Here is a 16,164-nt window from a genome sequence, read left to right as displayed (position 1 = left end):
GGGCAACCCTGGTCACCCTGCTTGCTTCAGTCCAGCCCTGCCAATTGCCTTCCCTGAAATATAAGAACAAGGGGAATCTACCAATTTATCTCAGAAATCCACAATTTCTTAATTTTAAGTCTGAAACTCAGTGCCTCACAAAGATTAAATGCCCATTATTGTCCTTAAGATGTGGGAAATTAAAAATATATCAGATCTCTCTATATTTCCTATTTCAACCCAAATGAATCCAATTAGGTTTCACTGCAAACTATAAAATACTCCAGGCCTATTTCCTCTTTAAATTGATTATAAATGTTGATGCTCTTAAGTATAAGTGCAAATTAATCTAGGGAATTCCATGAAATTTTATTTCTTAATTAAGAAATTTAAACTAAATTACTTAACTGAAATGACTACTTTGGCTCCTAAGATTGTTCAAGGTCAGACAAATGTAATCAAATGTAACATAGTGATTTTTCACTTGCCATAAACCTTTTCATCAAACTCATTTCACTGTTTTGGGTTTGACACAGAGGCGAGGTTGCACTCCTGAGCTGGGTAATCTCTAGAGGCTGAGATCAAGATTATAGGAAGCAAGACAAGGTGACAATTCTCAGGGCAATTGGAGAAGTTCCTGGAAAATAGAAATGTGGTCTCTATTAAAGTGAGAAAGGAGCCAGGGGTTTACACTGTCCAGAAATTAAACTTTCGACTGGCATACAACTGGCATTGCTCCAGTGAGCACAATCCATTTGGCCAGCCAGATGGACTAGCCCTGGCAGCTTTTCAGTCTCTTACACAAAGCACTTCAGCTCCAGGAAGAGAAAAATCCCCAAACAAAAATATAAATAGAGAAGATTCAGCATTGTGGCTAAACAATGGCGAAGACTCATAGTCTTACAAATGAGGTTCCCACAACATTGTCTGTGCATTTCAGACATTCCAACTGCTTCCTCTTTTTTTTTCTTTCTTGATTTTTAATAGCTTATTTATCATGGGTGAAGGATGAGATTACTTATCTGAGTCTCCATGCTTTTGGCAGAAACTCTTTATAATGCTCAGTTGCTTTCTCTTGGAGAGGAAAAAAGGCAATTTCTTGCTTCTTTTTGAGAAAACACACTAAGTAATACCAAACAAAAAAACAACAACAAAAAACATCGATAAGAATCTCAACTGAAAAAGATCTTTTGAAAATGCAATCTTCCATATTGTCAACTATCAAAAAGGTTCAAGCTAAAAGAATGTACTACTCATCATAAAGGTGATATTTTTACTCATTTAGGAAGACATTCTCTTTTCTCAATCTCTAATACCATTAAGTCCAATTCAAGTTTCCCATTAGCTTGAATGAAAATAATCTCATACCAGTCAAAGTCTGCATCTGGGCTGAAGTTTATTGATCATCCTTCTGCTAAACTGCCAAGCCCACTCAGTAATCATGGACTATTTCTATTCCTGAAGTCAAACACTTTGATGAGGGCATGGTAGCCACAGAAGTCTGTCCATCTTTCTTCCTTGACCAAAATTGGCTGAGGAGGGAATAAAGAAATGGAAATCCACTTTAAGCAACTATCTCTACATATGCCTTTCATAATTATGGGCTTTTGCAATTATTCTAAGTAGACTCTATGTTTTAACTTACTAATTAATGGGGCTATTTAAGGGTATTATTAGAGAGTAGGAAGTAAGTGAAAAATATCTTCTACTTGTTGGATTTTTTTTTTTATACTGGGGATGGAATGCAGGGGCATTCTACCTCCGAGCTACACTCCCAGCCCTGTTTTTTATTCTTTATCTTGAAACAGGGTCTCACTGAGTTGCAAAGGACCTCACTAATTAGCGGAGGCTGTCCGTGAACCGTGATCCTCCTGTCTCAGTCTCCCAAATGCCGGGATTACAAGTGTGTGCCACCATACCCAGCTTACTGTTGGATATCTTAATCAAACACTTTTTTTGGGGGGGGTCTTTAGGTATATAAATTCAGCAAAAAGTTAAAATGTGTATTTTCTTTCCTTCTAGCAAAGATTTACTTAATTCCCACCCTATCCCAGGTAGCATACTGAATGATTTGTGTGAACTATCAATAAAATAAATCAGTTTTTGTGAATTCCAAGTATCACACATATGTTTAACCACCTGCGTTTTTATTAGTTCATCCTTAAGTTTTCTTCATTATTTATATCTGATATGATGTCAAGTTCTAGTTCAAATATCACAAATGGAAGCTTCCATGTGGGGCAGTTTCCAATGGTAGATGTTATGCTTTGGTTGTGATTGGCCACATTTAGTTTGGTTTGTTTGTAGGGTGAGAAAGTATTCAAAGGGAATCTAGGGAACAAGTTACATGTGTGTCTTCTGTCTGTGAGCATTCAATAACCATAGATACACTGTAAAATGGTAAACTTCAACTAAAAAAAAGACAGCACAAAAAGAATCTGGAATGAATCTAGAATGCATAAGTGGAGGCAGTGCTTTAGATAAGCACTATTCATATTTGTCATTTTATTACTTTTGCTTGATGAGTTACTTATCTCTAGCCTCACAACTGCTTTTATTGTTGTTTTTGAGATGGAGGTCTCCTATGTTTCCCAGGCTGGCCTTGAACCCCTGAACTCAAGAAATTCAATTCTGTCAGTCTTCCAAGTATCTGCAATTATAGATATGCGCCCCCCACCCAGCTTTATCCCCTCATTTTAAGAAGAATAAGATCCAACACATAAAAATTCCCTTCTGAAAATTTGTCTCTATTAACATTTGTTTTAGGAGCACTCCAAATATATAATAGGAAGTAAGTCTACCTAGACACAAAGCATTTTAGTTCTATTTGTGACAGCAATTAGGAGAAGCCTCAATGTCTCTTAGGTATAAATCCAATACTCTGCATACATATCCATTGTACCTTTTGCCCCTCAAGAGCAATTTAAAAAATCAATAGTATTGATGTATAATTTAAATGTAATTAAATACATTCACCCATTTTTAATTGTATGGTTCAATAAATTTTGACATATGTATATACTTGTATAACCTATCATTATAATCAGGATAAGGAACATTTTTATCACCCTCCAAAGGACAACCCCTGTCCACTCCACCTCCTGACCCCAGGCAACCATTGATCTTTCTAACACTATATTTATCACTGTAGATTAGCTGGGCTGGAAAACCCAGTTCTAGAATGTTATGTAATTTGCATCACATATCATGTGTTTAGTTTGTTTTGTTTCTTTCAGCTTCATTCAAGCTTTTAGGATTCATCCATGTTCTTGATTTTCTTTTTAGTTCTATTGTTAGGTCACTAGTAGGCATTTGCAGATGGGATTGGCTGGGATGCACCAAAGTTTACCTGCAAAGCCTTGCTCATTTTGACCCCTTACTGTGAAAAGGGGGAAGAAAAACAAGGCGGGCTCACTCCAGTGAGACATGGGAAGGACAGTCAAACACACCAAAATGTAATACATAAAAAGAAAGTGTCCAGGGGGACTGTAAAACCCGACACACAGAACACTTCATGCTGTTTTTCTTTCCCAGAAACAAACTGCTCCAGACTCATCTCTGGAGTATAGCCCCTTGCCCCAGGCCACCTTCCCATTCCCGAGAATGGTCATTCTAGATGCTTTTCTCTGGAACACAATCCTTTCCCCTCTTTTCCCAGCCTTTCTTATATGGGGCCTCCACTTCTCTAAATAAACCTCTTCCATTCTCTTGTTGTGCTTTCTGTTTGAAAGGGTTCCAAGAAGATAAGCAAAGATTGAGGCTGAGCAGGATTATTTTAAAAAATCTCCCACTGTTACATTCCACACTGTGGTATACATTTTTAACACTTGTTGATGGGACATTGGGATTGCTTCCATTTCTTAAATGTTGCTTTGCTTTGATAGTTGAGTGAAGCTGCTATAAGCTCATGAGTACTCATCTTTGCATGGATACAGAACTCTTTCTTTTCTTTTTTTTTCTTTCCTCCTCCTCCTCCTCCTCCTCCTCCTCCTCCTTCTTCTTCTTCTTCTTCTTCTTCTTCTTCTTTTTTTTGCAGTATTGGGGATGGAATCCAGGGGCATTCTACCTCCAAGATATATCCCAGCCCTAGCTTTTATCCTTTATTTTGAAACAGGGTCTCACTGAGTTGCAAAAGGCCCCACTAAGTAGCTGAGGCTGTCCTCGAACCGCCTTCTCCTGTCTCAGCCTCCCAAATGCTGGGATTATAAGCATGCACCAACATGCCTGGATTACATCAGAACTCTTTTGCAAAAAGCAATCCTATGGCCATAAGTTCAGATGCCAAAGGAAAGAGGCAGGTTGTATGAATGAATGAAGCAGAGTAAGTGTAAGATAAAATTAGGTGATGAGGATAGTAGTAATGATGTAGGATGGAAGAAATAAAGATAGCAAGGAGAACAACAGGGAAGAGAACAGAACCTTAACTTTAAATCTAAGAAGCTCTATGAATACCCTCACCTTTATTCCCAAAGCCTGTGTTCTTCTAGGACCAAGTTCCTAAAAAGCACTGAATCTTACAGTGTCATGAATGCAGATAATTAATCCCTACACATATTGCTAGTGTACACAGTGTATTTTGTTTAGACTAAATAAATCCAAGAGAAAATATTGGTAGAGACTTAGGATATGGTTGTATTATAAACATTGTCTATTATCTATTCACTGGGTGACATCAATCTAGAGATACTGAAAGAGCCAGACTACTCATGCACTTCCAGTGTTCACTACGTAGAAAGGTTTCTTTAAAATAAAATAAAAAAAAAGAGCCCACAAACCAATCCTTCTCCCTTAGAGTGTGTCTCCTGATCTATTGCTTGATTTTTTTGACCAAAGCTCCTTCCTTTTAAAATAAATCTTTCTTGCCAGGCGTGGTGGCGCACGCTTGTAATCCCTGTGCTTGGGAGGTAGAGACAGGAGGCTTGCACAGGTTTGAAGCCAACTATGCTGGCTTAAGAAAACCTGTTTCCAAATTAAAAAAAAAAAAAGTATAAAATAGGTGTGGGAGTATAGCCTGGAGGTAGAAGGGTTTCCAGGAACCCCAGTACCACCAATAAATAAATAAATAAATAAATAAATAAATAAATAAATAAATCTATCTTTCTTTGTGCCACGTCCTAAGAATAGTGCCAAGTCCTGCAAAGCCTTTCATTGGCTAAGTCAAGAAACTGTTGGAGCTGAGTTGAGGCCCCCTCCTTCCTTATGAGGGACCTCCTTGGACCCCTGTCCAGTGACAGAACTTGGCCACAAATTCAGTTTTTAACTTTGTGTTTAGAAAAATATGACAAGAAAGCTCATGTGAAAATGCACCACAACCTCCAATATAAAGTATGATAGGTCGAGCAATTCTTCAGATCAGGGAAGAAGGCCCTTTGGGACTCACCTCCCTCCCCACAGACTCACATATCACTAAGAGAACAATTAAGGAAATTCAGTCTTCAGACAGCCTTGGGTTTGAATTCATAATCTACATGAATTCAAGGTCAATGTGACCTAGACACATTTCTCTCTCTCTCTCAAAAAAATATTTTTTGAGGTACTGGGGATGGAACCCAGGGGCATTCTACCTCCAAACTATACCCCTTGCCTTATTTTTTATTCTTTATTTTGAAACAGGTTCTCACTAAGTTGCACAGGGCCTCACTAAGTAGCTGAGGCTGGCTGCGAACTGTGATCCTCTGGTCTCAGCCTCCTGAATGCTGGGATTACAAGTGTGCACCACCACACCTGGCTCACATTTCTCTCTCCTCTCCTTTCTTCTCTCTTCTCTCTTCTCCTCTCTCCTCTCTCCTCTCTCCTCTCTCCTCTCTCCCTCTTTCTCTCCCTCTCTCTCTCCCTCTCCCTCTCCCTCTCTCTCTCTCTCTTTACTGTTGTTGCTGAGGATTGAAGTCAGGGCATTTTACCTCCCAGTTATGTCCTCTGCTCTTTTTATTTTTTATTTTGAAACAGGATCTTCTCAGTTGCTGAGGCTGACCAAACTTGCAATCCTCCTGACTCAGTCTCACAGGTCTGGGATTATAGGCAGGTACCACCATGCCTGGTTTCTCTATGTTTCTTAATCCTTGGATTTTTCCCCCCAGAAAAGTGTGGATACTAATAACATTATTATTTACCTCATAGCATAAAGGAAAATAAAGTGTAGTGTATCTGGAGTTAACCTAAACATTCTAAATGTGCAGCGTAAATTATAACCATATTCTGTGTCCTCCACATGCAAGCCCCGTGTGAGACCTTATTTTCCCTATCTCGTTTTGTTAAACTTTCACTTCATTTGCTGGATAAGAAACTTAGGCTGAGAGATGTAGAGCTCTTGGATGAAAGTGGGAAAGGAGAAGCGCTATCATGTTTGACATTTATCGGGCTTGCTCAAAGCAGGAGCCAACAGCATTATAATTCTCATTAAAAGTATTGCAAGCAGGCGGGCGTGGTGGTGCACGCTTGCAATCCCCGTGCTTGGGAGACGGAGACAGGAGGATGTTCGGAGCCAGCCTTGCTGGCTTAAGAGACCCTGTTTCCACATAAAAAAGTTAAAAAAATAGGTCTGGGAGTGTATTCCAGAGGTAGAAGGGCTTCCAGGAACCCCAGTACCACCAAAAAAAAAAAAAAAAAAAAAAGTATTGCAAGCAGACGTCATGGTGAATGCCTGTATTTCTAGTACTTGGGAGGCTGAAACAGGAGGATCACAGGTTCAAGGCTAGCCTCAGCAATTTAGTGAAACCCTGTATCAAGATTAAACAGTAAAATAGGGCTGGAGGTCTACCTTAGAGGAGGTAGAATGCTCTTGGATTCAGTCCCCAGTAACAACAACAACAACAAAAAAAATTGCAGAGGGCTGGGTTATACTTAAAGGAGGAGCATGCTCACTTCTTTGCACATGTTTCAACTTCTGCCACTGGTTTGATATGTTCATAAATAGCTGCAGCAGGCAGGACTTTTTTGAGAGTTTCTCTTTAGGCAAAACCTAACTTGTCAAACATGTTTCTCCTCTACTGGACTGGGAGCTGTATTCCCAGGACCTGGTGCAGTGCCTGGGACATACAGGAAAACAACGTTTCATGGAGCACATCTTGCATATAGGTTTCAGATTGAATTCAGCATCCAGGTGTGTGTGTGTGTGTGTGTGTGTGTGTGTGTGTGTGGTACTGGGGATGGAACCCAGGGGCTTTCTACCTCTGGGCTACACTACCAGACTTGTTTTATATTTTATTTGGAAACAGCGTCTCTTAAGCCAGCTGAGGCTGGCTTCGAACCTGCAAGATCCTCCTGTCTCAGCCTCTCAAGTGCGGGGATTGCAAGCGTGCTCCACCACGCCCGGCTCCAGAATTTTTTTAAAATAATAAGTGCATATTTCACTTTATATATTACTATAATTTTCATAACATGTTTAGATTCTGAAACAACAACTGGGGTGGTTTTATTTGACCTTGTGATGAAATATGTGTAACAAAAGTCATTTATTTTTAAAAATGATTATCATTTGCCCTCACTAGCTCTCATTTCTTTTTTTTTCCTAATAAGGGTATGGAGTAAATGGTTTATAAGATTCTTCACACCTCTAATTTCTCTATGATGCAAAGAGCATGCACTGGTCCTCTGCCAGGTCCAGTAATTCTGTGGCTACCTGGCATTTTTATGAGAGTAGATTTCCATAAAGCTTTGGCTCTCAGGACCAGCAGCATCAGTGCCATGAAGAAATTTTACTAATAAATGCAAATTCTCAGGACTCTTCCCATACCCAAGAAGCAAATCTCTTGGGGTAAGGTGTAGAGAGCAGAAACCTATTTTAAGATTCACTAATTTTATGCGCCAGGTATGGTGGCCGCAGTTTGTAATCCCTGCACTTGGGAGGCCAAGACAGAAGGATCACGCTGGTTTGAAGCCAGCATACCAGCCTTGCTGGTTTAAGAGACCCTGTTTCCACATAAAAATATAAAATAGGTTTGGGAATATACCCCGGAGGTAGAAGGGTTTCCAGGAACCCCAGTACCACCAAAAAAAAAAAAAAAAAGATTCACCACCTTACCTTTAGCCAGGCCTTGGTAGCGCATGCTTGTAATCCCAGCTTTTGGGAGGCTGAGACCAGAGGATTGTGATTTGCAGACAGCCTCAGCTACTTAATGAGGCCCTCTGCAAATTAGTGAGACCCTGTTTCAAAACAAAGAAACTAAGTAGGGCAGGGGGTGTAGCTTGGAGGTTGAGTGCCCCTGGGTTCCATCCCCAGACCCGCAAAAAAAGATTCACTAACTTTGAGCCCCCTGACCCCGACTGAAAGGGGTAACATTACCCCCTTTATCTCCCTTATGACTATTTCTTTTTTTTTTTTTTTAGCATCAATATTGGCTCCAACTCCCCAGCAACTGCCACCTCACATCTTGTATTCTGCAGAGAGGAGGCTCCTGTAAGTTCTTTAAATTCCAATCCTCCTGCATCTATAACCCAGCACAACCTTTTTGTCAGCCTCATTAAATATTGATGACTTGTTTTCTGGCCACAAGCTACAGTATTTCTTTCTTAATATACTTTTATTGGTGCATTGTAATTATACATCATAATGAGGTAGAGTGATAGAAACACATGCACACAGCACGTGGTGTGTTTCTTTCCAGATCACACCTCAGTCCCTCCCCTTCTCCATACATGTCACTGAGATTGGTATGATAATACCATAATTTCATATATGTACATAGCTTATTTATTTATTTATTTACTTATTGTTGCAGTACTGAGGATTTAATACAAGGGCATTCTACCTCCGAGCTACACCCCCAGCCCTATTTTTAATTTTTTTTTAAATAGGGTCTCACTAAGGTGCAGAGGACCTCATTCAGTAGCTGAGGCTGGCCAAGAACTGCCATCCTCTTGCCTCAGCCCCCCAAGTAATGGGATTACAAGCTTGTGCCACCACAACCTGCTAACGTAGCATATTTAAATTGTTACCTTCGTTATGTATCACAGGAAAAATAAATTGTATCTTAAAGTTTTATTTAGACTTTATTTTGAGTAAAGATCAACATCTTTTGAAAGTTTAAAAGCCATTTCCACTATACTGTGAATCATCTTTTCATATTTTCTGCTTATTTTTCTATTGGTCTGTTGGCCATCATAGACATTCATATTATATTAATGGCTAATAATGTATTGCTGCAAATATTTTTTCTGTTTTTTAATGGAGAAATTGATTTATTTGCTATGTATTTGAATTTGCTGATCTTTTCTATTTTGGCTCGTAGATTTTGTATCATATTTAGAAAGGCCTTTTCTACCCTAAAGTTTAAGAAAAACATTATTTCCTTGAGAAAAGATTTATGAGGTTAATTTTTCTTTCCAAGAAATTCATGACTTCTTTCTAAAGTAAAGTGCCAGTTTATAAGCAAAGGCTATTGAATATCTTCTCCCTGGTCTAAGGAAGAAAGGAAAAAAGTTGTTTATTGCACATGTATGTGTCTGGAAATTGGACTAAGGATGAGAAGTTAAAAAAAAACTTCTTCTGGGCCTTGTATTTATTTAAGGAACCTAAATTCAGAATTTTGACATAATTTCTAAATCAGTTTATGTGTGATCTCAGAGATATACTGATAAAATTGAAAGATGATCATTATTTCACTTGTATGAATTATATTTTAAAACAAATGCTATACTTACCTAAAAACATAATTATATCACACTGGATTTTTATCAAAGTATTTAATTTATTGATTTTTAAATGATTGGACCCCATTTTTGCAGTTATCCATGATACTGAACCAGAAGTCTTAGTGTCTGACTTTTTCTGGCCTCCCTACACTGCAAAGAGATATGGTAGACAAATAAAACCTCCCTTTAAACTAGGACTTCATGAAGCAGTCAAGATGCCTCCTAATCTCACCTGTTCTCTAACTTACACCCCAAGTCAACAACTCACCGCATTTATACAGTGTGTCTGACACTGTGTTAACGCTAAAGAAACAAAGATGAAAATGCCCGAACTTGTTCTCCAAGTGCTCAGAGCCGACAGGGAAAACACTTGAATGGTGGGTACCATTTATCTCAGTAAACACAGCAAGGGAGGAAGTACATGAGTCAGAAATGCATTTCAATTGGAGGAATAGAAAGGATGCTGGTGAAGCCATCCCTTCATAGGGCTTTCTCATTTGTGTACTACTTTGTATCACGGGAACAACTCTGGCAGAGGCTAGAGGATTTGAAAAGAGGGCAACTGAATGGAGCACGTAGTTGGGTATGTAGCTGGGTTTGCTACAGGGTGAAGGCTGTGGAGTACAGGGGGAAGCAGATGAGCCCACCCCTCCCCATGGGTTTCTTAGATTCATAAACTGCCGTTCACTCCAATTTTTAATTGGTAGTCATTAAGAACATTAGGGCTAAGAAAATCCAAGGTATCGGAGAGGAGTCCTTGAACTCCTCCCTCCTGGTCTGTGGTCACGCTCACAGGCTAGCGTCTTGGCTACGTAAAAGTGTCACAGCTACAGGGGGCCACCAGGCTTCCAGTGCTCCTTCCTAAGAAGAAGAGAAAATTGAAAAAGATTTTTAAAAAAGTTCTGTGTTGGGTGCAAAAGGATCCTTATATCAGCAGAGAGTTATCAAGGTTAATGAGAAAAATTATCTCATCAGAACAACCCCCGGATGGAGACACGGGTGCTGGAGCCGCAGCCTCTCTAATCTGGGTCTCTCGTGCAAAGTGATCCATCATAGTCACTTCCCAGCCTTCCCGCCTCCCCAGGACGGCACAGCCCCCCTTCCTCTGATGGGGAAGAGAAAACCGTCTGCAGAAGGGTCCCTGCATAAAAGCACAACAGGTGCTCCGGTGAGCAGAGTAGGAAGCAGAAGGCTGTACCCCAAACCTCTTCTACGTGTGAAGGACCCAAGAACTGAGGATGCACAAGCAGGTCCAGGGAAGAAAAATGTTTGCCTTACACACACACACACACACACACACACACACACACACACTCCACATACAAATGTACACATATACACATAATACACCAATACATACACAGGTACAGCTGCACCCACATGCACACACCATGTGTAACCACACACTACACACATGTGCACAGTATGCACACACAGACACATAATCACACAAGGTACACTTGCACAAACAGGCTACATACTGTACATCCTGCTGTCATTTGTTTTCACTCTCCCATTCTTTATGGGAAGTTACAACTGTTCAGCCAGATGCATTTTCACAAACGTTTGTCCTTATGGTCTCTTTGGCAGCAGCCTGGACTCTCCACCTGCCACCAGTTCAGTGGGCAGAGTTGTTTTTTGCTTTATGTTGTTGTGATTATTGCGGTGGCGCAGGTTAGTTTCGCTTTGTCCTGGGACAGGCAGGAGGCAGTAGAGCAGTGAGGAAGCCACAGCTTTTGCAACCGGAACAGAGCATCCAACACACCTTGTGCTTTGCCAGACCAGAATCTCCGCTCATAGTTAACCACCGCGCTCCTGGCCCACCTAAGGCCAAGTTCTGGTTGTGTTTGTCCGTCCTTCTGTGGATGTCCAGCTTGCACCAGCAGGGGCAAGCCACTGGAGCCAGGCCTCCCCTATTCCTTACTCTCCAGCTCTTTCCTCCAACCCCACCGCCCACAGGGAGCTTTTAGCCTTTACGGATCTTCCCCCTCCTCAGGCGTTCTGTAGTTAAACTACAGTAACTTTAGTACTTGCCTGTAAAGCACAGTTTAGCCTGTAATTTATATTGACTTGTATTCTCAATAGATTTCAAGGATGTCAGTCTTGACTTCTTCAGCCAGCTCGTAAGTTACTGCAGGGCATGAGCAGTGTTTCAATGCATTCTGGCTGGCTCCCTGGGCTCCTGGCAAATGCAGGGAGCGGGGTGGGATTGTCATCTTAAGACACGGCCAGCACATTTCACGATCACTGTACTTCTTTCTTTGACAGAGGTTTCATTCGAGAAACTACCTATTTTCCAAATGTTCTGATTCCATATATTGCAAAGACTTCTGAAGATGACCCAGACTTACAAATTGTCCCAATATACAGTAATTGCTAATACTCTTCATTGAAAAAGCCCTTGGGAACTAGAGGCAGAAGAAGTCTCAGAAACCATGACTCTTAGCACCTAAAGCTGATCCCACTTGATGACAAGCATTCTCTCTGCCCAGTGTCCAGGTGAAATTAAACAGCTCCTGAAAAATGCTAGTCAAATTGTTTAGTATGGTCAAAACATGGTACAATTTATCATATAACTCTGAATATGTGCATGCATGTGTGTGTGTGTGCATGTGTGTGTGTGTTTTACTGCAGATTTAACCCAGGGGTGTTCTAACTCTGAGCTTTACCACTAGCCCTATATTTTTATTTTTAAAAAGAGTCTCAAGTTACTGAGGGTCTCACTAAGTTGCTGAGGCTGACCTTGGACCTGCCACCCTCCCATCTCGGCTTCCACAGTACTGAATTACAGGCCCGTGGTACCACACCTGACTTATCCTATAACTATTGGTTGTCTGTTATCTGTTATAACTATTGTTAGTCTGGACTCTGTTCTGGGAACTGGACATACAGCTCTGAATAAGACAAGCATGGGACTTGCATTTCAGGCTTTGAAATATCAGTCAGCACTAGGAGGGCACTGGCAGCCTGTGGTACAAAAAAGATATGAGCAGGGGTGGAAAGTAGGTGTAGTGAGAACTGATTTAAATAGAGTAACCAGAGAAGGTGAGGGCATTTAAAATAAGATCTAAAGACCTAGAAGTAGGCTGACCTCTAAAAAAAAGGAAAGGGAAAGAAGGAAATGAAAGCTTGTCAAACGAAACAGTTATTTTTGTTCAATTATCCCAGGAAGTTGCTTAAGCAATTAGAGCCCTAGGTCTCAATTGTAATCACTAACTAGCACTTATTGTTCATCTACAAAATGCCTTCCTTAGAATCCCATTCTAGGCTGGGCGTGGTGGCACACACTTGTAATCCTCGCGCTTGGGAGGCAGAAGACAGGAGGATCGCGCAGTTTGCGCTGGCTTAAGAGACCTTGTTTCCAAATTTTTAAAAAGTATAAAAATAGGTCTGGGAGTGTAGCCCGGAGGTAGAAGGGTTTCCAGGAACCCCAGTACCACCACCAAAAAAAAAAAAAAAAAAAAAAAAAAAAAAATCCCACTCTAGGTGAGCTTTTCAAACATGAGGAAATAGAGACTGAGGTGGTAAAGGGAAGGGGTGGCCAGTATTGCTGACTTCACTTTGCAGAACATGAGGATAAACCCAGGAGACCCAGTCTGTGGGAAATGGGGAAGGGCTAAATGAGTGATGTGTGCATGTATGTCTCTACCATCTTGTATTCCATTAAGAAGATGACTACAATGCACCAAAAAAAAAAAAAAAGAAAGAAAATGAATCAAAAAAGGACCATAGAAAGTTTTCTACATCTGAGAACTGTGAGGAATCATCACAAGAACATAAGCATTGTTTTTTACAGTGAATCCTTCCACAGCCAAGTGAGGCTGAATTATAGGGAGGCCAGCTTAAAGGCAGGGTGGGGCTGGGATCACTGTGTGTGCCAGATGCTGTGCTAGCTATAGGACTCTCAGTATGAATAAGATAAACATGGAGAAAGTCTGCTAGTGAGATAGACACAAAGTTTCATTGACAGGACTCATTTTTAGCTTCTTGAGTAGGAACAAGCAAGACTTGTGATCCTTGTGCAGCTCAGCGATCACACTACAAATCCATTCACTCCCCTCAATGTCGTTCCAGCACTACTCTCCTCCCTTGAATGCCATTTCCTTCTCAACCTCAGCCTCAGCTGAGTTCTGCTTTACAGAGAAAATAGAAGCAACTAGAAGAGGAGCTCTTAAAAACCCTCAACACTGCCTGTTAGAGTTAGATGTAAAGTGTCCCCCCTAAAGAGCTCAATTATTAATATTCAGGGTTGATAAAGTGGAGTCATGAGGGTTTTAATCCCAGCAGTGGATAAATCCATTGTAATGGTACCAGGTAGGCCTGTAGGATGTGGCTGGAGGAGGTGGTCATGGGTTGCACACTTGCAGAGTATATATGGTCCTTCCTTCCTGTGCTCTCTTGCTTTTGGCTGCCATGATGTGAGGACCATAACCCATGTGCTCTCCTCCCTCAACCTTCTGCCACCATGCCCTGAGATCCACAGTCTCCGGCCTCAGATGGACTGAACCCCAAAGCATTTGAAAATAAATCTTTCTTTCTCCAAGTTATGTGGTTAGATCTTTAGATTATGGCTGTGAGAATGCTGAGCAGAACAGCACATCTACACACCTTCAGGGTCTGCACCTACTTTAGTGAAGAGCTGGGGATGTAATTCAGTTGTAGAATGATCCTGGATTCAATATTCAGTATTACATACACAAAACAACTAAAATCTGCTGACCCATTTTCCCCATAGTTACTACCTGTCACAGCAAATCTCCTTTCTTGTATAATAAACAGCTGAAATGTTGTCTATACTCAGATCCCAATTTGTCTCCTCACAATTTCCTCTTGCAAATGCACTGCTATGAGGTTTTAAGCCCATCACACCACAGAAATTATCATTTTTTTCTGAAAAAAATGGAAAGTTTTCAGCCTCAGTCTTCATCATAAGTGACCTATCAGTAGTGATATAGTTGTATAAATTCTCATTTTAGATCTCCTTTCTAGATCTTGCTTCCAAGGTACACATTTGCTTGGTTTTCTATCTCACCAGTCACTCTTTGATGTTGTTGATTTGCTGATTGCTATCTACTTCTCAGCTCTCTGTGTTAGAGTTCCTAGGCTACCACTTTGATCCCCTTCTTTCTTCTGTGCAGCCATATCATCTGTGAACTGATACTGCATCCAAATTCCTGCTTACTAACACAGCTACCTTGGTTTATCTATCCCTTTCATATCCTATATCTAATCCTTAAGAATAAAATGCTGTAATCCTACCACTACTGTCATGAGATGCTGTAATTCTACAACTTCTAGTCACCTTCACTGCTGCCCCTTGTTCTGAGTCATCACCTCCTCCCCATATCTGCTTTAACTCTGAGTATTCATTCCTAGAACAATCCTTTTCAAATGTATCACTCTGCTTAAAAAGCCCTGAGTGCTATTTTTTAATTAGTCCTACCATGAGAACCCTATTTTCTTCTCTCTCTCTCTCTCTCTCTCTCTCTCTCTCTCTCTCTCTCTCTCTCTCTCTCTATGCGGACGTGCACTGGGCATTGATTCTACCACTGAGATACATCTCTAGAACTTTTTATTTTTATTTTTAAACAAGGTCTTGCTAAGTTGCTGAAGCTGTCCTCAAATTTGCAATCCTCTTTTCTCAGCTTCCCAAGTACTGAAACTGCAAGAATGTGCCATTGTGCCTGACTGAGAATCCCATTTTATTTTTTATTTTTTTATTTTTTATTTTATTTATTTTATTTATTTTTTTTTTGGTGGTACTGGGGTTCCTGGAAGCCCTTCTACCTCCGGGCTACACTCCCAGACCTATTTTATATTTTTATTTGGAAACAGGGTCTCCTAAGCCAGCGGCGCGGCTGGCTTCGAGCCTGCGCGATCCTCCTGTCTCCGCTTCCCAAGCGCGGGGATTACAAGCGTGCGCCACCACGCCCGGCTTGAGAATCCCATTTTAAATTACTGTCACTACGTTCTCCAATTCCCTTACTCTGTTTTATTCTGTATTCTATAGTTATTATATTCTATGTTTGTTACTATTTTCTGCCAACTAGACCGCAGGCTCCTTGAGAGCTAAGCCCTTTGTACATTTGCTTCTTTTATGTGCCACATATACCTAGAATAGATTTGTTTACATATCATGCATTTTATGAATACTTGCTAAGGGAATGAATGATGTTCAGAAGGAGCTGAAAGACATGTGCCTAAAATGTGACTGTGTCAACAGAGAAAAGGAATAAAGAAGATGCAATAGATTAAAGCAAAATTCAAAGATTCCTTTGAGTGGATTAAAAAATATAATAAATGATTAAAAGGTGATTATTTTAAGGATGGATGTCCACTTATGTCTGGCTGGATGGGTAGGAGACAAAGCCTAGGTCTGAGGTGCAGACAGAAGCTCAGATGAGAGCAGGAGCCCCTTCCATACCAGGTTAGGGTGTGGCCAGGGTAGGATGCTGTAGGGATGACATGGCAAATGCTATGACCAAAGTGAGCATGGGGAAATTTAAAAAATTAATATTTTTCAGTCCTTTCTATATTCTAGATATTAGTTCTCTA

The sequence above is a fragment of the Muscardinus avellanarius genome (genome assembly GCF_963383645.1).
Source record: "Muscardinus avellanarius genome assembly, chromosome: 2".
Taxonomy (NCBI): Eukaryota; Metazoa; Chordata; class Mammalia; order Rodentia; family Gliridae; genus Muscardinus; species Muscardinus avellanarius.
The sequence above is the reverse complement of the archived record's forward strand: the minus strand, read 5'-3'. Positions refer to the sequence as shown.